This window comes from Haliaeetus albicilla, chromosome 21, assembly GCF_947461875.1.
Source record: "Haliaeetus albicilla chromosome 21, bHalAlb1.1, whole genome shotgun sequence".
Taxonomy (NCBI): Eukaryota; Metazoa; Chordata; class Aves; order Accipitriformes; family Accipitridae; genus Haliaeetus; species Haliaeetus albicilla.
In genome coordinates, this window is record NC_091503.1 from 25,635,801 (window position 1) to 25,657,490 (window position 21,690).

The 21,690-nt window shown below is 39.9% G+C and overlaps 1 long non-coding RNA gene across 2 annotated transcripts in view; it reads left to right on the forward strand.

Moving 5' to 3' along the window:
• The window catches only part of LOC138690359 (uncharacterized), a 36,454-nt gene extending 20,663 nt beyond the window's left edge, over positions 1-15,791 (forward strand). Inside the window, exons 7-9 of one of the 2 annotated variants that reach the window (XR_011329222.1) lie at positions 767-3,235; positions 4,844-10,388; positions 10,634-15,791. This is a non-coding gene — a long non-coding RNA (uncharacterized lncRNA). Of the gene's footprint in view, positions 1-766; positions 3,236-4,843; positions 10,389-10,633 lie in introns of those variants that run through there. The other variant, XR_011329221.1, reaches the window with a different exon arrangement.
• The last annotated feature ends 5,899 nt before the right edge of the window (positions 15,792-21,690 follow it).

Sequence of the window (21,690 nt, forward strand, 5' to 3'; positions counted from 1 at the left end):
ATTCAACTTTTGAAGTAAAATAGTATTCAACTTAGAAGTGTTACATGTCTGTACAGTACAGACTTAAAACAAAATTTGAAAATAAATGACATTTTTAAAACTAAGCTGATTTATACAGGTGTTTAGACTGTAGAAACTGAAGTTTAGCCATGTAAGGAATTTTATAGTGCAAGAGATAGGCACTAACATATTTAGATAGGTACTAACATATTTAATATATCTCATTGTTGGGTTTGTGGTTTTGGGCTTTTTTTTGACCATTGGATGTTGGGCTCGTTGGGTCACTACCTTGAACTTCAGTACCAAACTTCTACTCAAGCCCTAGAGTAAGTGTCAAAAATTCCCTCTGCGGAGCTTGCCCTCAGCGATCGGCCAAGGTCCAGATGTACTCTTGACAAGTGAGCAAGTCAGTGTTTCTTTTGGAAAGAGAACCACCAATCTTATTTGCAGTTTGCTCTGTCTAGATGCTTTCCGAATGTATTATTCTTTGTATACAGATGTCTATTAAGTGTAATATACAGCCTTTAATCTTTTCTCACAGTAATTGCCTACATTTCTTAATTAAAAAAAAGACAATTGAACTGTAAGTAAAAATGACATTTCTCTTCTGGCCTGACTTTTTCAAAGGCTTTACGTGCAAACAGATTGTGAATCTCAAGTTTTACAATTGGCGGAGCTGATCAGATGCTTTCTTACTCCTGAAGGCAGCATGTCTTACAGGGTTTTTTTCTCTTGCCCTGCTTTACTCTGTCCTCCCTTTTTCCAGGTCACACGCTGCTGTCCCTTCCTCTGTGCGGATCTGGTGCTTGTCAGACTCTCCTGTGAGCTGTTTTAACTCACTAGCAAGGCCAAAACCTGACATTTTTCAGTTTCTGTTATTTTAGTCCATTAAAGACCCTCATGGAAAGGTCCAAAATCCACCACGGACAGCAGAAGACATGAGACATGCTGGGGACAGGAAGGTGAGGGGCAGAAGGGAGCAGAAGCTCACTTTTTGGGAGCAGTGCACATCACTTTACCTTATCTTATACTGAGGCATCTCAAAATTGGATCTTCAAATCTAAATTCTCTTTGTAGTCTGTGAAGACAGACATCTCTACACCATGATTCATCTTGTAAGACAGATATCTACAACAAATTGTAGGAATAACCTTTTTAATGACTTTCTCTCCGTGGTTTACAAGGGGATCTTGTAGGTGAATAGAGTATTCATGTTATCTCTAAAATTAAGAGGGATTAGTCTTATTTTCCTGGCTTTCAACAAGTGTTAGAGTAGGATTTGAGATAACATTTTCTTTCACAATGTATTTTTGGGGAGGCTAAAAGCGCGCACGTGTTCAGTTACCCCAGTTTAGCTGGTGAGCGGTCGGTCGGTGGCTGTGAGCGACCAGCAGCGTGGGGTCACTAGTCCATACCCTCAGTCTCTGCTGATGCCGTAGTCCACATTGGCAGGGAGAACAATTTCTGAGGTTGGCTGCTGTGAAGGTCTTGTTCGTTATTGTTGCCGTAGGAACAAGTTTCAATGGGAATAGTGTATGACAAATCAGAACTGTATTATGTTAAAAGACATCTGCAAGGGGTACTGTTGTTATAAAGAGCTGTCACGGATCAGGTGGAAGAGCAGAGAGGATGGGCAGTGCAGGAGCAGTCAGCACAGCGGTGTGGTGCAGGGTATGGGCATGACATTGATGACAATTACTTGGTGTCTTAGAAACAAACTTTAACAATGGTTCTGAAACAGCTGAACAAAATTTGGTTTGTTTATACTTTCTTACTTGTAATCTGTCTATGTCTAAGGTAACAGCCCCTGATAATAGTCTTGCAACAGTTTTTGTATGTGATAAAATACTGAGCATTTATTTCCAGAAAGGATACTGTACTCCAGATCCCTTGCTGGCAGTAGAATGTCATTTCTGTATTTTAATAATGTCTCCAGTAGATGGCAGTGGCTGCTTATTGCCTGGTAAATTAACACCATTCCTAGTACGCTCTATAAACATAAAGCAGTAAAACCCAGGTATGTTTGTATATAGGTATTTAAAACATACATAACACGTAATTATGTATGTTACAAGTGTGTCACCTGTTTTCCATATTTGAACATGAAATCCTTTCTGAATATTTTCCTTTTGAGTCTGTTGGTTTGCTCAGAATTACATGACAGTATAAAACTAATAAAACTATTACAGGGCTACTAAAGGTTAAGGACAAATATATCTCAGTGCATGCTTAGTTCTGAGGTCACTAGGGTTTGTCTACATTTGAAATCTGTTGTGGGTTACCTTGAGTGGTTCGTCTTACATCCAGATTAGAATGCTTTATTGTAAATTATCTGACATTAAATTGTGCTTTATGATTGGCATTTTACTTAAATAATATTACAAGTTTACTTGCACCAACACCAGTATGGGCGATTCTATATTGTGAAACATGTCATGTTGCAAAACTGTCAAAACCTGCCACTGTTTTTCTACCGTGTTTTGCTGCTTCCAGGCTTTCTGTTCATCCGTGTCGCCTCTTCTGTCCTGGAGTCCTGGTAGAGAGGTGGTTATTGTGCTGTTTAAACACTGATCTGAAGACTTGTACATGGTCATGGCCTAATTCATAAGGAGTTCACAAACCAGAGCTCTTGGTGCTGCATCTGCCATATATGCTATTGGCTGGGGTCATACACTGAGAAGCTTGGAGTGGAGACTTTTTTTCACCAGAAGGATCTGCATTACTTTAACTGATCTGCAGTTATATAGACAACCACCATGGTGCAGATGAAGGAATATATGGGATGAATTCTGGTTTTACTAAATACCTCATAAGTAGATTCTAGATGAGAATTACCATGGTCTGCTATTTCTATGACAAGTTTTATGGCATCTTGCTAACTAGGCTACGGCAGTCTCAGTAACACAAATACGAGAATGTCAGACACATTGGCTCTCATAAGCCCTGATACAGACACAGAGAACTAGAAGACCCTGAAAAACACCAGAGAATCAACCTGAACCACAAGCAGAGGACAAAACCCCTGCATGGGGTGAAATCCAGTAAATAGAAATTGATACAGTGGAATATAACTTCAGCGTAGGTGGGTAGGGATGTTTAAATAACTTCATGACACTAACATATTTTTCCAGCCTTTCTTTGTTTCATGGATTAAGTGCCTTTCCTACCACCTTGCCTGCACCCTGACCGCTGTTCAGCTGTTCTGCGCACCACCTGGAACCACTTCTCTATTTCTGTAAGTACATACAAACAGAAACAGTGTCCCACTCTGTGTCCCCGAGCATGGTGCTTCATCTCTTCACTTCTGCCTAGCTGACTCTTAATTCCCTGAAAAGGGTGATATCCAGGTGACTGTTTTAAAGACAGGCATACAGAGAAGAGAGACTCAGTAAGTGATATGTTGGAGAGAATGGAAGAACCCACGTTAACACTCAGCTTTTCACTAATACACTGTCATTATGTGGCTTTACAGTGTTCACAGGAACAACCAGCTTGGCAGTGGTCATTCATGTCTCAAGGTTGGCAGGGCAACCAGTTTTTACTGTGATGCTTCATATCACACCTGGGGAGTAGCAGTGCACATGAGGAAGCTAACTTTTTCTGCTTTTTGCAGAAAATGCCATGAAATGCCAGAAATTGCACTCTAATGCCATGAAAAAGAAAGGGTGGGGTGGGGAGAGGGAGAGGACAGTGAATGATGTTGCAAAGGCGAACAGCTTTCTTGAAATACATAGCAAGGGAGTCTGATTTTTATAAGAATAGTATTTTTTTTTTGGTATTGCTATGTGTTGAATAAAAAAGAGTTGACTTTTTCTTCTCATTGTTTTGGATCATGGATCTCCCTTTTATATCATCATCATCATAATATATTCAAAGACTCTGAAATAACATGGAAACTTCAACCTTGTAACAAGAACAGTATTACAAACTATGCATGAATGTGCAGCAAAAGTAGCGCTAAATGTGATAACACTTATCAAATCTGATTAAACTGTGATACCAGTACACTGAGCCAAAGACATGTAGCATTCCTAAGACGTCCTCTATGAAAAAAAATGTATACTGATGAAAAGCTGAAATTAGTATCAGTGTATGAGTACAATACATCCCTCATTTTTTGAATTTGTATCATTCCACTGAGTCCTCCTTTCTGACTTACCAAGCTTGCTTTTCTCCTACTCCCTTGTGCAAGATTCTCTCCTACTTGCTCTTCTGAGCTTCTGCAAAATACATCAAGCAGCAATCAAAAGGAACATGCTTTTTTTGTCTGGAATCTCTGTCTGTCTGTCAGCTTTTAGATGTGCCACTGTATTATGTCTTGGTCTTTTCTATATATCTCATTACTGTAGGTGAACTTCCCATACGCAGACGAAACACTGACATACCATGGAGAAACATTTTTCTCTGTTTATGAACCCTAAGGTATAGAGTAAAAAAACCCAAACATTTGTACAATCAATAGCCTTCTTTGATTTAAAGAATGCCAGCTATGTAAAACCATTTGTAACAATCGATACAGATAAATGATACAGCTTGGGTTGTCGTACTGTTCGTGGATAGGGTCACATATCTCTATTATGACAGCCCTAACATTTGAGCTATTTATATGCCAAATTAATCGGTAATTGCCAGGGTGGTAGAATAATCACTGTCACGCGCTTTTCTGTCTTGAGGTAGTTCTCATGTATAGGAGGTAATATCTGCAGCTACAGGACAGACTAAGCAGAGAGGTCTGAGAAGGTGGGTTTGAGATCCTACAGTTCTGCTGCCATGTCGTGCCCATCTTTTGGCCCACTGGTGAGTCGCATTTGAGTGAGCCCAAAGCCACCGCCTTCCTTTGCAGGTGATCCTGATTCACAAGTGATTCTCTGCTTTGTATATGTTGGCAACAACTACCTGTGTTCGTCACAATTTCCTCCAGACTGCCTGACTTCACTTTCAAAAAGAAATAGGGTTATGAAACCAAGGTGGTAATAAGACCAACAGAAGAGAAACTTTGCTAATGACAGAGGACCTTCAAGGTTGAATGAAGTTGCAACATAAGTGGGGGTGGTCCGGCCCACTGGGCAGTGGGAGTGCGTGCAACAAGCTTTGTACAACTGTACCAAGTCAGACATGAAAAAATGAATGGAATCTAGTGCCAGTGGTCACAGACATATCACACAGTGTCCTGCTCCATCCACTGCTGATAAACATGACAGAGGCAAGGTGGGTTACTGGTGAGCAACAGTCATTTCCATGCGGAGACTGCAATTGTAAAGAAGACAAACTCCGTTTTTGGACAAGTCAGATAGCTTTGACTCTCAGACAGTGATCAGCTTCCCCACTCTCGCACAGTTATCATCCACATCCCCAGCAAACATGGCTCACTCCTGCTGTTTGGGCACAGTGCTGAAGGTTTGCTTCTCTGAGCTGGAGAGAGAGAGGAGGTAGAAAGGTTGTGCCAGCCTCGCCTCAAACTGGGTGCCTTCTTAAAAAAGGCCTATGGAATGCAAAAGTGCTCCTAAGCAAGACATGGCAAGCTGCCCAAGATGCCAAAATGATTTGCTGTGACCCTGCTCCACTAGAAGTCAGTCAGTGCAGCTTGCCAATCTGGATGAATATTGCACCGTCTGACATATTTCCAGTGAACGCTGTATCTTTCAACTTGTTGCAGGAGTGAAAACATGACATGCCTTTGGCTTCTAGGCTAGTCTGTTCACACAAATTCTATACAACCGGGTATGTCTGACCTTCCTGACACTGATATTGTCAAGTTTCTGGAATGCAAAGAGAACATAAACTTCAGTAGGCACTGAGAAGTTATCCACTGCTGCAACGGATTGACCTTTCCCAGCCTATGTAAGTGTTTATCACATGTGCATGGACATCTGGATTTCCTGGCAGGAATATTTAGAATACATGCAAACTTTGCTGGAGTGCACTGCTTATCCTGGAGATGATAGTGTTTCTCTAGGTGTGTAAATCCACGCATTTTGTGTAAATCACTTAGCTGCTGAGATAAGCAAGTAGGTTACTACTCCCAAGCAGGAGTAGTTGGCTCCTCGGAGACAGCTAGCTCCTGTTCCTAGTTGCAGCCTCTAAAATCTGTTTACAGGGCTGTTTGTGTGACACTCCCTAGTCTTTTTTGGTCAAAATGAGCCAACTGAGCAACATCTTATCATTCATACTTTCTATCCTGATCCCATCTGAGCTTGTTTTACTATGAGCTTTACATGCAATATGGAGCATGTGAACAAACATACTGCTCCAGGGAAGACAGAGTTCCTTATATTCCAAAGATTGGCTGTGTGATAAACATTACTTAGTTTGAATCTGAATGAAAAATCCTGCCTTAGTGCAGGAATGCTATAAATGCAAAAATGCCATAAAAGCATTTCCTAATATAGTAATTTGAATAATTAATTCTGGTTCTTTTTCTTTGCCCTTAAAAAAATCACTCTATGGCAGCTCTGAGTCATTTTATGTTATAAAAAGATGGGTTATTTATGTCATTCTGTGTATCCAACATCCAAGATGTGGAAACTTAATGAACAGGCTCGAGCAGCAAAAATCTTTACAAAGTTTTTCAGAGTTTTCCTCTAATGTTTTTTCACATGAGGAAAGGACACACATATAGCAGAGTGCTATGGGGCATAACCAACACATAATTATGGTCTGTGAGCGATTGGAAGGCAGTCAGGGATACTGTGCTGAGTCTACATTCCCAATGTTGTCTCCTGCTCCCCGCTATAGCATTTTTAAGCAGATGGAGGCTGAAGTTTCAGTCAGTATTGAACACCATAGATGTGTAAATTGTGTCATTTACGGTCCACTGCCTGCATACTGCCACATAGTTCTTTAAAAATACAGTCAGGCACATTCGGGCCAGTGTGAAAAGTAGTTAAAGTGGTGTTGTTCCTCCTTTGTTGTCAAGAACTCTGGAGGTGCTTGTGGTTGGGACAGGAAACCGATAATTTCTGTGCCAGAGCAGCCGTCTTGTTTCTATAGTCATTGCAAATGGAACTGGAGCCTATGTAATCCCAATTTTTCTGGAGCACAGAGAATTCACTTGAGAGAGTTCATAGATCAACACTGGCTTCCAGGACTGTGCTGTTCAGTTTGAATGGAGATTCAGCAGATCTTAAACAAGTGAAACCAGCTTGGCTGACAACAGTTGCAGACTTAGTGAAATGACAGGTGGGATGAAGGAACTCTTGCCTCAGTAAAACAAGGTATTTCACTAATCAGCTACTCTAACTGTGAGGGCATGGTCTTTTGTCAGCAAAGAAACAACCAAGACAGCTTTTGGGTAAATGCTGACTCCTGAAAAGGATAGATTGGACAGGTATGAAGACAAGTCCCTGACTTGCAACCTTTCAGGAGTAAGGAAAATTCCTGCCTTTTTTTTTTTCACCAATAGAACAAAAGGTTATTTTATTTAAAAGAAAAAAATGTTGAAATAGTTGAGTAATTCACTTAGTTTGTGAAATCAAAAAGCAGCCAAAGACTTCTGCTTGATCAATAAACTAGTGCTTTTCTTCAATTCTAAGTCTGACATATTCATAACGGTGCAACACAGATTAGAAGTACATTAGAGTTTAAAGATTTAGTCTTTCTGTGAATGTTAAATGTAAGATTTTTAATTTTGTTTAATTATAAGCAAGATCATAATTCAAAAACTATACAAGACTGACTAAACATGGTATCAGGGTGTTTTGATGAGAACTTTTGAGCTTTTGACCTTTATTTTTCCATTCTTCAACAAGAGGCAATGCCTTTTGAGCATTCCTCTGCATAAGATGTCTGCACTTGAATCAGAACTCCTTGTTTTGGTACTCTCTGAGCAGAAGAGATCCAGCAACCCAGACATCTCTCTCAGTAGAAACTTGGGATCCTAACAGAAATATTTCACCCACAATGGGACTTGATGAATGACAGCGCTGGAAATTTGTCAGTCAGCTGCAACTGGTATTGCAACTGAGATTTGGGGAGAGGGGAACTGGTAAATTTGGTATTAACCATCTTTGCTAAATAAGGTTCTTCCCTACTCTGCCATCTTCTCACAAAATCATGTATTTCAGGAAGTTCTCATTCCCATATATTAAAGGCCTCCTAAAATATAAAAATCAGGTCCATTTTAACATGTGTGTTTACCTTAAATAATAATGCATTTTAAAACTTTCTCATTAACTACATTTCATCATTGCCAAGTCTGTGCAGACTAGCTTCTGCTGATCTACAATCTTTTCTGAGGGTTTCAGTGCAAGCTGTATGAATTGTTACAAGCTACAGTCTTGAGTACCTGTTGATTAAAATATTAAAATGGATATGTTCTTAAATTCTAGTATCAGAAATGTAATTTGCTGATGTCTAGTAAGACAACTGGTAACACATTCAGTGTTTCAGACAGTAAAACCAAAACTGTCCCTGCTGCAAAAGTTTAATACTTAACAACCCCCCCCCCCATATATATCAGTAACAGGAAACTGCTGTTGTGCAAACACTGTTATATCCTCCGCAGTAATTAAGAGGTCGGAAATACTTATGATTTTACTCACATGTGCACAGGCAGACACAGACACATCCACTTGTATGAGAGTTTAAACGTCCCTAGAATTCTTGCTTTTTTGGCTCAATTTGATTCAGTTGCAAGCTTTGAATACCCCACCTAACTTGCGGGAAATCCTTTCTCTGTGTTTACAGACCATTTTTTTAGTGTTTACTTCATGCAAACTGAGAACAATAGTGGCTTTTTTTTTAATGCTTTTTATCTTTTGGGATTGTTAGAGGTCCCACAGTTCTGCTGTCACTAGGTCACTTCGCAGATAGTTTAGCTTTTCCCAGTTGCATGTCCTGGAATGGAGTAACTCTGCTTTGATACTTAAAGTCAGGCTTCAAAGGCATCTAGTTTTTAAAGCTGGCCGAAGCGTCGCATCTTTTTAGAAAAGGTAAAACCAATTTCCTCTTTTAGACACAGCTCTTTCAGCTGGTACAACTTTACCAGAACACCGTAGCTAGCTTTCCCAAGGTGCACAGTAATGGTAGAGGGATGTGGTTTCGGTCCTCGCGTCTGGTCACACAGCATCTTCTCCCGTGTCCTGTATCCTGTCCCGTGGGTGACGGGGATGTGCCTCCACGCTGGGGGCACAGAACGGCGGGAGCGGAGGGACACCCCCCGCTACAGCCGCCCCCCCGTAGGGCCCGTGGCTTCCGAAGCGATGGGTGGTGTGACGGGGAGCAGGGCTGGTCCCGTCTCAGCTCGGGGTTTGAGGGAGTCAGCGAGTTTAGGTGACCCAGTTTATCTTGTTGTATCTTGGATTTGCGAATGATAATGATTAAGAGCTCTTTCCAGAGCATGTTAAAAAATTCCACATAAGATCTAAGTAAGGGTGTTGTTTGGCTTCTCATGTTTGTAAAAACCTGGGGTCTAAGTATCCTCATCTGATCTGGCCATCACAGACGCTCTTTATCCCAGGGACTTTGTAGTTTATGTTTAATGAAATATAGGCATACGTAGACACAGAAACATATCACTTGGACACCCAGATTGTTTATAGATCACATTTTTTTTTTATTTTGATTTTTAATTGGATTATAAATGCCAATGTATTATAATGTGAATTTGGCTAAAAGCTGATGATGTGATGTGTACAGATGGTGAACGGTGAAATGTTTCTATTCCGAAGAGCTTAACATTGATAAAAGAACGTTTACAAGTCATGACATACATATAACCTTGGAAGAAAGATTTTGTTCAAATTTTTTACAATTATTTATTGCGAGTAGTCATATGTATTGTGCTAGAACCTAGCTCATGAAACAGAACTTTGCATTCTTTTTCATTCAGGTGTTGATGAGCAGTACTATGCCATTTGTCTAGGAAAATGAAAGGTGATCTTAAAGACTTCCTAAACCATTAGTTCTTCACTAGAAGGTAACTCATGTACTTTCTAGCAAAATCTAAAGAAATAGCTGGACAGCTAATGTGTTAGGGTGAGCCATGTCTTTTGCTTGTAGTTTAGTTTAATTATGAGAGAAAAGCTTCCTTCTAAGAGATAGGTTATTTAAAATATAATACAATAGAATGAACATAATATACATTATTTTTACTGCATAAAAAAAAAAAACCCCGTAGTAAATGCTGCTAGTGGGTTTTTTAAACCTGATGTGCTACCTACTTGAGTTATGTCTTTGCTTGGGTGGTAGTGGCTGGGGAACCTTTTTCCTTTGTTGATGCTTTTCCCTTTAGACATGATATTATGGGGGTTCAAGTGTGTCTTAACTGATTTTGAATGTGGTCTGTTATTTCCGCCAGGTTATTTTTCCTTGTTTGTAGCATTTTGTAAGTGTGCTTGGTAGACCCAAAATCTAGGTCTTGTGTGGTTTTGCACAGAGGTACTCTGCTGGTGTTTCTGTTGTCTATTCAATTCTTCATTACCAAGTCTGCGGCAATGCCAAACAGTAGTGAAGAGATGTATCCAGTATCAACCTAGTGATTCCACATGGAAATGTTCTGTTATCTGGTGGTTAAAACCGTACAGGTCACTTTACACATCTGATGATATTGATGGCCAAACTGGAATTCCATAGAGCTGAAAGTCCACGCTGTAGGTCTGTGCAGGATAATGCCTTCTGAAAAGAAACAAAATAGGTGTTGGGGTTAGCTGACTGTTCTGTGCATAGACCTTTGAATGTTCTTAGGGTGAATACCTGCTAATATACAGTATGTTTAATATGCAGTAAAAAGAATAACAGTGTCTCTCTTTTCAACTTTCTGTGAGCTTTGCATGCTGCGCATGACGCTTTTGCATCATGCAGCAGAAGGCTCTTTGTGCAACAGGGATTATCAAGATTTCTCTCCAGTCACACTCAGTGAAATATCCTTTGCTAGATGTTCTGTCAAAGGTTCCAGGTTTCTTTCAGTGAGCAGTGGGCCCCTTTTTCAGGTTCTACTCAACAGCTCTGATGGTAGGGAGGCTGTTTTAAAATCACTGTTCTGACTTGAGTTTCTCCTTTTGCTTCTCTGTTTATCAGTTTCTTGATTATAGTCTGTATTTCTCATATTTCCATTTGACTGATGGTTCATGTATTTCACCAAAATCAAGTAATGTGCTGAGTTAGTGGACTGTGAGAATTCCTTTGAAATGCTGTGCCCATCCACTTATCTGCTTTATCTCAATTATGCGTAAATTGGTGCTGACTGAATAATGGGATATTCCCGACACATATGCGCAACCTGACCTCTCTCACATCAAATGAGTCCCTGACTCCTTCAAGACTATTTTAAGTGTTTGGGTTACACTGCTTCAAACGGAGATGAACTTGCAACGTGATGCTTTCCATGGCATGCTTAATAAACGGCACATAACTTCAGATAGGCTCACCCAGCTAATGGTGCAATACAATGGAATCTTGCTTGGACTGTAAAGCATATCCTTCTGTCCAAAGCCTGAAACTTTGGATGTGTCTCCATCACAGAGTGCAGCTTTACAAAGCAAAGCTGGAGCTGGTTCCGATTAAGCTGGTATGTCTACAGAGGGCAGCTCAGTGCTGTACAGAGATACCAGCTTTGATTCCCAAAGCAATATAATTACACCAGCGCAGACTCCGCTCTCAATAACATATCCTGCTTCCCAGTAAGAATAATTACACAGCGTCAGAGCTCTGCACTGAGGTAACCACAATGCTGACCCCTTAGCTAGTTAGTTTTGAATTTGCATAAGTATCTTGCTAAGTCTGTGCCCTGTGCTGCATAGAAGTACTCTATACAGCAATGCTGGCATATTGTGTCATCTTGTTTTGTTGATCGTGCGTAGCAGAGTGATATGGGATAAAAGGGTAAAACTTTCGTTACGAATCCAAGTCTGCTTGTACTTTCAGATTTGAATTCTAGTGTTTCCTGGAATGCGTCTGAAAAGAAACACACTGCTTCATTTCACTGCTGATAAATTAGTAATTATTCTTTTTCCCCACAAACAACATTGAGTCAGCTATCACAACCTGGAAAGGTCAGAGCCCACTTTAATTTTATTAAGGGTGCAACCTCCTATCTCCTCAGTGTTCAGCACAGGTCTGTTCTCTGCTCTTTGCCCTGAAAACAGTACGGTAGTTGTGCTATACTCAGACTATATATAGCACTTAAGAGATATCAAGGGTTGACCTTGACCTCAAGCCCTTACAGATACTTAAGCTTTAAGGAGTCACCTGATGGAAGGGAACAGAGGCGGTTTAGCCCATTTGATTCTTTCTGAAAATTTTATTATCAGTGCTTGAGGAGACACACTCACCGAATATCTTTCTAACTGTCGTATTTTCTATGCGTTTATTTAAAAAGCCAGTGAAGACAATGGGTGCTTTGATGGTTATGTTTAACTGTGTTTCTCTGTATTGAATGTTTATTTTGACAGTGATCGCCCATTAACAATAAAACCTCTTTCCCTCTCATTTTCCGCGCCTAAGCTCTTTATAATGAGTGTAAAAACCAGCAAAGTTTTTCCCATTTTTTAGGAAAAAATTACCAATACAGTCCTGGATTACCTGAAGTACATTGCAAAATAAACTGCCTAGGATTGACTTGCATGCTATGGGCATTCGTTGTAAAAGAAAGCTAAGCAAAGGTTATGCTATTCCAAGTCTACACAAGATTTTTTAATGCAAAAATTATCTCACCATGATGTGTGATAGTAAAATCCATAACAACACAGTGCCTTACTCTAGTAATAAGCTTTCCTACAATAATAAGTTCAGTAATAATAAGCTTTCATGGAGAGTGTGTGTGTGTGGAAATTGGTGTCACGTTGCAGCTGAGACCTGTCTGCCTGCTCTCAGTTGTGTAGTTCCCTCTCCCCAGCTTTTGGCAATAACTCCTTTGATCACATGGTAAGCTGACTCAATTCACTAACTGAGCAAAAATACGTGTGTGTTTACCTTGAATAAGCTCAGAGTGCAAGCAGAAAAGTGCCAGAATTAACAGAAGGTGAAAACAGTGTTTGATTAGAAAAGGAAGATGGAGGAAAGAGGAAGTGGGATCTCTGCTTTTGAGTGATGAAAAATTATTAATTTGGCTCACTGTAATATAAAACCATATTTAGTTACACAAGCAGACTGCAAGTACAGTGACTGTTCTGCAGATACAAGGATTATATCAATAAGGAGCATGTTCTCATGCACATTCCTCATTTCTTTAACTTGTGTGCTTGTGAATGTATAAAATACAGTCATTTGCAGAATGGCTCACAGTCATTAACAAGAACAGACACAGTTTGAACGTAGCTCTTCTTCTGGAGGAAAGTTACACATAACCATTGAAGTATTTTGGTTAAAATCCTGTATTATCATCTACATCTAATCTATACAGCAAAGTATTACATTCACCAACACCAATTGCTAATGAAAAAAGGTACCAATTAAATGACACATGAGGCTACACATTGCTAAACTCTGTTTCTAAGGAAATCTGAAATAAGTGTCAAAATCGTTAGACAAATTTAAGATGACAAATTCTTTGCTCTCAAACAATTCAGTCAAGCTAGTAGAGAATATGCTTGAATATGCTAAAGAGTAAATACAGTTTGTCAGAATACAGGAAGAATATCTGCTGAAGCTCCATTTCTAAAAATGATCTCCAGAACTTTTTTTTTTTTTAATTTTGTTGTTCACAAATCATTTGCAGGTCTGAAGTAGAGAAGCATGTAGACCTTTCTTTGAGTAGCCCTACCATTGCCAGCAGAATAATGATCAGAAAAATTCTGTCTAAGATGAGTATGACTGTTTACTCAACTCCTGCTCAGATTTTGGCTAAGCCAGCTCATGCTAAGGCCTGATGGATGCTGGGAGCAGCACCATTACCTCAAAGCGAGTGCAACACGTAGGCAGGATGCAGGAGCCAGAAATGCCTAAAGGTCATTATGCAGCCACTGTCACCTACAGCTTGCGGTGTCCTGCAGCCATAATCCTTGTATTAGCAATTGTTAGGCAGTTTCTTCAAAATCTGCTAAAAAATGGAAAGAAGACGACCAAACTTCCAAGGCGGAAGTTATAGATACATCAGCTTACCCAAAAAGTTTTTGAGGTGGATCCAACAGCAGCTGGACTCCCGAGGCTTTCGTGCTTCCAGGTGGGATACAGAGGATGCCCACACCATGATGGAGGAGAAAGGATGAGCACTCTCACCGTCAGCTAGGTAGGTAACTATTTTGTTCGTAGGTGCACGAGTTACAAGTTATGAGCTGCAAGTTATGAATTAAAGAATTTGTGAGTTAGAAATCTCATTAAGTGATGAATTAACGAATTCACGTGTTAGACCAGTCTGTATAAAGGGGATTGAGCCCTTGTTTGTCATGTTTGTTAGTTTTCTTTCCTAATGAGCTCACATAATAAAGTTTAATTTACAGAGTACGTTGTCCTTTACATTGGAGAGACCCAAACAGACAGTGACAGATGAGCCAAGAAGAACACTGGGACATTTGGCCTCACTTCAGAAAAATCACTAGCAAATGCGGAAGAGGAGACAGATGTTACAGAGGGATGTAAATTTATGGTGAAATGTGCTGGACAGATCTGTTCGAGCCTGACCAGTCCCACTGTTCACGGCTGTGATACTTGTGTCCTTATAGGACAGATAGCCAGATAGGATTATGTAGAGCACTGCTGTTTCCATCAGTGGAATTACATGTGAAATTCCCAAGCTTCTAGGTTAATCACTGTAAGGACAACATGGCTGGGAAATCAGAAATAGAAATTTAGCAAAGAATTTTTTAAAGTCATCTTATCTTTAAAACACTTAAATGTTAGAGATGCACCTTATCCTAGTCTGATTTCACTTTCTGTTTGAGCCCAGATTCTCAGCATCTTAGATTAGGCAAAGCTGTCTTGCCTGGAAGACGTTGCTTCCTTTATTACCACTTTGATCTGCCATCCCACTGCTTCTCAAGCATAGTCCTTCATGGAGGCATCAAGCTTCCCTGCAGTGTGACAACTGTCAATAATACAGCATGTTAATTGTTGCAGACAACCTAATACTTATGTTCAGCATAAAATGCAAACTGGTATTTATAATTTTGTTCAGTTTTTTCTCCCTCTGTCCTAACCTCTCCTAGTCAAAACCATTTTTTATAGTATATTATAAGGTAAGTATATCTATATGTACTTTTCCAAAGCACTAAATTCTGTCAATTGAGAACACTCAATGTTGAATTTTACTAATTATTCAAAAGTATCTACTTCAGGTGTCTAAACTTAAAAAAAACAACAAGTAGACTGATTATTGCCTGACAACATGTTTTTCCGTATACACCTCTATAAGAGAGAAGCTTTAAAGCAGTACAATAATAGGTTGGATTTTGATGTCTGCTCATCTCAAGATGGCCATTCAATAAAGGAAATGCTGTCTTTTTGGCATTTGAACAGTGATCTGATGATTTGCCTAATGGAATAATCTTGGTTTTAAGGTTACCAGTCCATTGTGTGCTATCAGATCAGGCAAAGGTTAATATCCTACTTCCTGTTACGCACCAGGTCTGGTATGGGGAAAGGATTTAGGTGCTTATAGGAAGAGAATTAAATGGAAGAACATCCCACTCATCCAACTGTGCTTTTGGTAGCTATATTTATACTAGAAGGGAATTTGAAACCAACGTACAGATTATTTTGCACTTTTTCTGGTCACTGATATGACCATAATTAAGATATTGTGAGTTGAGTCCAGAGGAGGGACACGAAGATGATCAGAGGGCTGGAGCACCTCTCCTATGAGGACAGGCTGAGAGAGTTGGGGTTGTTCAGCCTGAAGAAGAGAAGGCTCCAGGGAGACCTTACAGCAGCTCCCCGGTACCTAAAGGGGGCCTACAGGAAAGCTGGAGAGGGACTTTTTACAAGGGCATGTAGTGATAGGACAAGGGGTGATGGCTTTAAACTGAAAGAGGGTAGATTTAGCTTAGATGGAAGGAAGAAGTTCTTCACTGTGAGGGTGGTGAGGCGCTGGAGCAGGTTGCCCAGAGAGGTTGTGGCTGCCCCATCCCTGGCAGTGTCCAAGGCCAGGTTGGATGGGGCTTGGAGCAGCCCGGTCTAGTGGAAGGTGTCCCTGCCCATGGCAGGGGGGTTGGAACTGGATGATCTTTAATGTCCCTTCCAACCCAAACCATTCTGTGATTATTGCACGTGAGTAACAATGGTAATGTATTATGTACATTTTGCATTCGGAAAGGGGTCATGTTCCTGTGTTTTACTTTAGAAATTCAAAAGTTTCAGAACTGGTTTGACTGAAGGTGCATTTGTCAAGAATGTCACCCCAGGAATGCCCAGGCTCATAATTTCTCCCACTTCAGCTGAGTTGCTAAACTCTTGAAAATAAATAACAAAAGGTGTCCTTCCTCAATTTTTGTCAATGGAGATCAGGAGTCCACAGAAAAACAAAACAATAATCCAAAGGTTCTAAATTACCTAATTATAAAGCCTGTCCTCACCTATTGGCTACTGTTCACTTTCTTAACTATTGCAGTGCCATAATTGTACTAGTTATCCAGTTGCCATGAAGTCTCTATGACAGAGAAGACAGAAGTTTCAATCAGTCTAAAATATATTTGTATTGGTACAAATATATACATACATATATAAAAAACAAAACATCAGCTTTTATTCATACCAGTTAGTTCCCTTCTGCTCTTCCTTTTGCAGATTTAGAAGGAAGTGAAATTATATCAGACCATGTATTTTTCCATGTATTGTTAGGTTGAAGCTTTAACACATCCTGCCACATTGTACTTTAGATTTCATCCCCACACTTCATTATTTAGCTTGTCAGCTATTTTCAAGCATCAAAGGACTGTGTAAGATAAGAAGAAGAACAAAAAGGATCAATAAAAAGAACAAGGAAGGCCTAAAGCCTTATGTACAATTGTAATAATGAGTCAATATCTTGCATCTTGAAGGGAGCTACACCAAGATGGGACAAGATCAGTATTCAAAAATTTCAGAAACTAGTTGGGGTTTCAATATGTTTCTTAAATATAACCTGTGCTGGGGTGAAGCCTAGAAGCAATGAGAATTTTGGATCCCATTTTAATTGGGCTAAATTTTCCCCAGGACCACATTCTGCCAGTCTGTAAAGGAGCTGAGATCAGAATTAGTATAGAGGGCAGTTCAGGAGGGTGAGAAAGTCTAGAACTAGTGGCCCATGTTGAGTTCCAACAAAACTTGCTGTAATAGGGACAAGCCAGAGAAACCAGTTCTTTAGCTTAGTCTGACCCTGTCAATCAGCAAAAATGTGATAAAGAGGGAGCCTAAAGTCAGCTTTTTCTTCAAGGAAATAGGAAATAGCTGTTTACCTGTAAAGTTATTGCCCTACAACTTTATCCAGTCTGGTCCAGGAGCACAGTATAGAAATCATAGTTTTGCTTTCACTCCTTCAAATAAGTTTAATCCTTTACCATGAAGGCAGTAATGCATGTGGACTATGGCAAATTAAAAAAATACAATGAAAGCAAAGTACTTTTAGAAAAAGAATGTGAAGCACATATACTGCCTTTTTGGTAAAATTGAAGCAATTTTTTTCTTCACTGCATTCTATGTCCAGGAGAATTTTTATGTGTTGGTTCCTTTCAAAGTGAAAAGCAAGCAAGGAAACAAACAAACAAAAGCTAGAGGAAAAGCAAATTTCTAGATGCTATGTCCAGCTAAGGTTGGAAAAAAATCTTAGTTGAAGCAAGACTTTTAGGATTCAAACTATTTCATATGTTCTAGTGGAGTCTGCAACCTTTTATAACCTTTCTCTGTTATTTTTCAGTAACGATCTGTTCCTAGGGTTTTACAAACTATTTTAAGTATATTTATATATAATTAAGTCCAGCATATAAAGTCTTTCTTTTAAGGTTATTTGTATGAAATAAATAAAATGAGAAGAATAAGTATGCTTTTCTTCCCTCCAGACCTTGTTTGGTCACCCTTCTCCATCAGCAGCTACTGCCTTCTATTCCTTTGCCTACAACTAGGTAAAAAATGAATTAGAAAGAAACATTAAATCTAATTCATATACAAAAGATGAGCTGAGCACCAAAAGGAAAGTGCCAGGTCTTGTGGAGGCCAGAATTTTTACATAAATTCAGTTCTCTGGTGACTTATCTGAACTAGGCACTTACAAAAGGAACTGGGGAAAAAAGACCCTCTCATACACACTTTCTTTCCTTTCTCTGTGCAGGCTACCTACCACATCAACATCCACGACCATCTCAGAGCATGGAGGCAGACAGAAAACATGGAGAAGACATAGTCTAAGCCTTGCACCAGAAGTGCCCCAAGATGATGGCCAACACTGCTGATTGAGTAGTAAATTATTACCCCCTTGAAGCAATGAGGAAACGATGTATATGTTTTGTCCCTGAGGTGTGTCTCTGGGACATAGTGCCTCCTGTGACTCCCATAATGAAGGTTAAACACCAACCTTTGCTTAGGGCTGTGCCCAAAGGTATAGTCTACCTTTTGGAAGCAGATTCAGGCTTTTATTTCTGGCCTGAACTGTATGCTGTCAGCCAAGATAACAGAGTGAAGGAGAGCGTATTGGTGGACCACAATGTCCTCCGGTGTGGAGGTGCTAGGCAAAGGCTGACCCGTATTCAGATATTCCTGAATCAGTTTTGCATCATTGTACTTGGTGGTGGGTGCAATGTTGAGGCTTCTGGGGCTCTAGTTTCGTAAAGATGCAGACGACATTTCGTTTCTCTGCATATTTTTGTTGCTGCTTTTTCTTTCCCAGAGGCAGGCTGAGCTTTGAATCTCAATGAGGCAGATAACCAATGCAAAATGATAGTGAGTAGAATGGGCTGCAGAAAACTTTCAGTTTATAAGACTTATTCCGTAAGGGTTTGTATATTCATTAAAGCATTCATGATTTGGGCAATGGTCTTTCGATCCTGCTCTGCTACCTCTATGTATGTGGTTGTGGAGGCTAAATGTATTTTTGTATCTAGTCTTTTCCAATATTCTGTCAGACTTGAACTTGGCTGTAGTAGCATATCTCAGGGTCATTATATAGTGCTGTTACTTACTGCATCACATATGTGGGAGATGCTTCTAGGAGTGTTTGATTGACTCTATATGTGGCCAAATAAAGCTCTAAAATAATGTCAATACATTCTACCAGTACTATTTGCTAATTAGGGTATTCAGTAAATATTACTTTTTTGCCATAATTTTCTACAAGGCTTCTGTGGTGCCTTTCTACATTCTATGAATGTTACAGTGCAAACTATGCCTGCCTTAAACTAGAAAGTATGTATAGGCTTCTCACTTGCTTCAGCACTCATTTCATGCTGCCAATTCTATATTTCAAGGCTACTGGATGGCTTGGGGCAGTCATTAGCAAGTCCTACATCTTATTATCTGCAGTAACACTAGCAATTTGCTGGACATCCTGAGCTGACGGTCACTGGAGGCAGTAGTGCGAAGGCCAACACCTGATGCAATACCCTATATTTTTCAGTTTGCATATCTCCACCAGGCTAAGTTTTTAAACTTTAGGGCACGTCGTAAGTCTTTTTCTTGAGGAAGTAGTGTGGAGAGGATTTCAGATAACCTCATATCTTGTATTAACAACTAAGGAACTTAGAGGATGCAAATAGATATGATTAATACTGAAATGAGCAGCCCAGAGCTTCCGGAAAGTGGTTATTAAGCCTCCACACATGCATATTACTCTAGTTCATTCAGATTCCCAGGTAAGAGCCAAAGGTCATGAAATGGCCCTTTGCTCTCCCTGGTTAATGATAGGCTATGGCCAATAGAACTCCCTGGTTCATCAGAAATATCAGTATTCCCATGTCCTGAAATACAGAAGGTACTGAAGCGTTAAACAATTACACACACTGGTAGGTGATAATGCAAGAAGAGACGTGTGTTCCTGATGGGTTAATATCCATGCACTAGTCTATTACAGCGGCTGGAGAGCAATTTCCTATTCTTTTGTCTTGGCTATGGTTACTAATATCACCATTTTTTCTGGTCTGTCTCACTTCGATGTCAAAAAAATTGTTAAACAACTAAGTACCCCCATTTGGCAAATACTTTTTATAGGAAGTCTGTCCACAAATATAAAAGGCTGAGAGTGAATGACAAATAAGTATACCTTGTACCAGTTTGTGCAGATTTGCTAAAATGCCAGCAGAAGCCCCCACAAAAAGAAACTGTTAATTGTCTGTTAATGGTCCTGTCACAAGGAAGAATGTGTGTGTGTCTACAAAGTGTGAGTAATTTTTTAAAAGTGACCCACTCCACAAGAGCCTTCGTAACAGTTAAATGTGGTTTAACAACAAAGACACTATGGTTTAATGACCAATTGCTAACATGGACTGGAAGAACAAATTGCATCTGCCAATCTTTATTCCGCAGTCTGGGTACTAACTTTAAGAAATGCAGTTATGTGCTTTGTCTGGTTTCTCTGTATATTTGTTCCTGTAGAAATAATGCACTGAAGTATTCTTCCTCCTGGGCATAGTACAAAGACAACCACATATGTTCCATACAAGTGATTCCCACTAGCTTGTTAATGAAGGTTCACAGGAGTAAGACTCATGGGCACTGGAGGTGGAAGATAGCACAGGGCCTGAGTGAATAGACTCTCCACTTGTACTGCTGTCTGCCCCAAACACTGCTGGAAGCAGTGCAGGGACACAGTGAGAATTTGGAATGGCTTTAGTTGATCTTGTCTGTTTGGCCATGGAAGGCAAAAAGTGGCGGCAGTGGCAGCCCTTGGGCAGCACAAGGTGAAGGCTCAGGGTGGGAAACTGATCCCACTGAAGTGCAGAACAGTGGCAGATTTTTCCCAGTGACGCAAGCAGGCTCAGAAACGACAGCCTGAAGGTGAGCTGACTGTTACTCGGTGTTCCAAAGCAAGCAGTCGTGTGTCTTGTCTGTCTGACAGCACCTTTTTTTTTTTTCGTTTTTCTTTTTGCAAATGTATAGGAGAAGCACTTACTGGTATTCCTGTGTATCTGTTCTACAGTTTGAGAAAATGCTTCCCCCTCCTAACTGCAGAGCCCCAGTACACCTACGTATGTCAAGACACTTTTACGCTATTACTTTTAGGTGAAGGTTTGAGTGTACCTGAACACTGAGATCAATGTGCTTTAAGTCATCTAGGCTTATCAGAGCCAAAAGACTTCATCTGAAGTTATTTCAGTCAAAATCTCAGTCCAATTAGAATATATCCATAACATCCATTTAAAGTTATTTTAAAAGATATATTGACTTAGACTGTGGTCATTTGAGCTCTTACTGTGTTAAAGTAACAGGGGCGAAACACGACCACTGAAAAGGGTTTAAGTGCATGATTCTCAGCGCTCTTTCGTTTCTGTTGTAGCAGACCACATATGCACCCCCACTTTCTTCAGTGGCAGTAATTTCTTCATCTACTGTTATGGTTCAAAATTCTGATTTGGCTATTCCCTCGGATGAGTAGGAGGGCATCAGAGTTTCAGAGGCAATAAAGTTTGCCTCTGGAAAAGCAAAAACATACTACAGGCTTTGCCTCAGGAAATGTAAGCTAGTTTTAAAAGGAAAAGCCAGTAGACTGAAATGAATAGGTGAACAGTGACGAGCATGTATCTGTACTTAGCATTGTTCATGATATAATACCCCTTTTTATTTGATCAATGAGTAATGGAAGGAAAGATAATTTTCTAATGTTACTGTTTTCATTGCAATTTTAAGTTTTAAAAA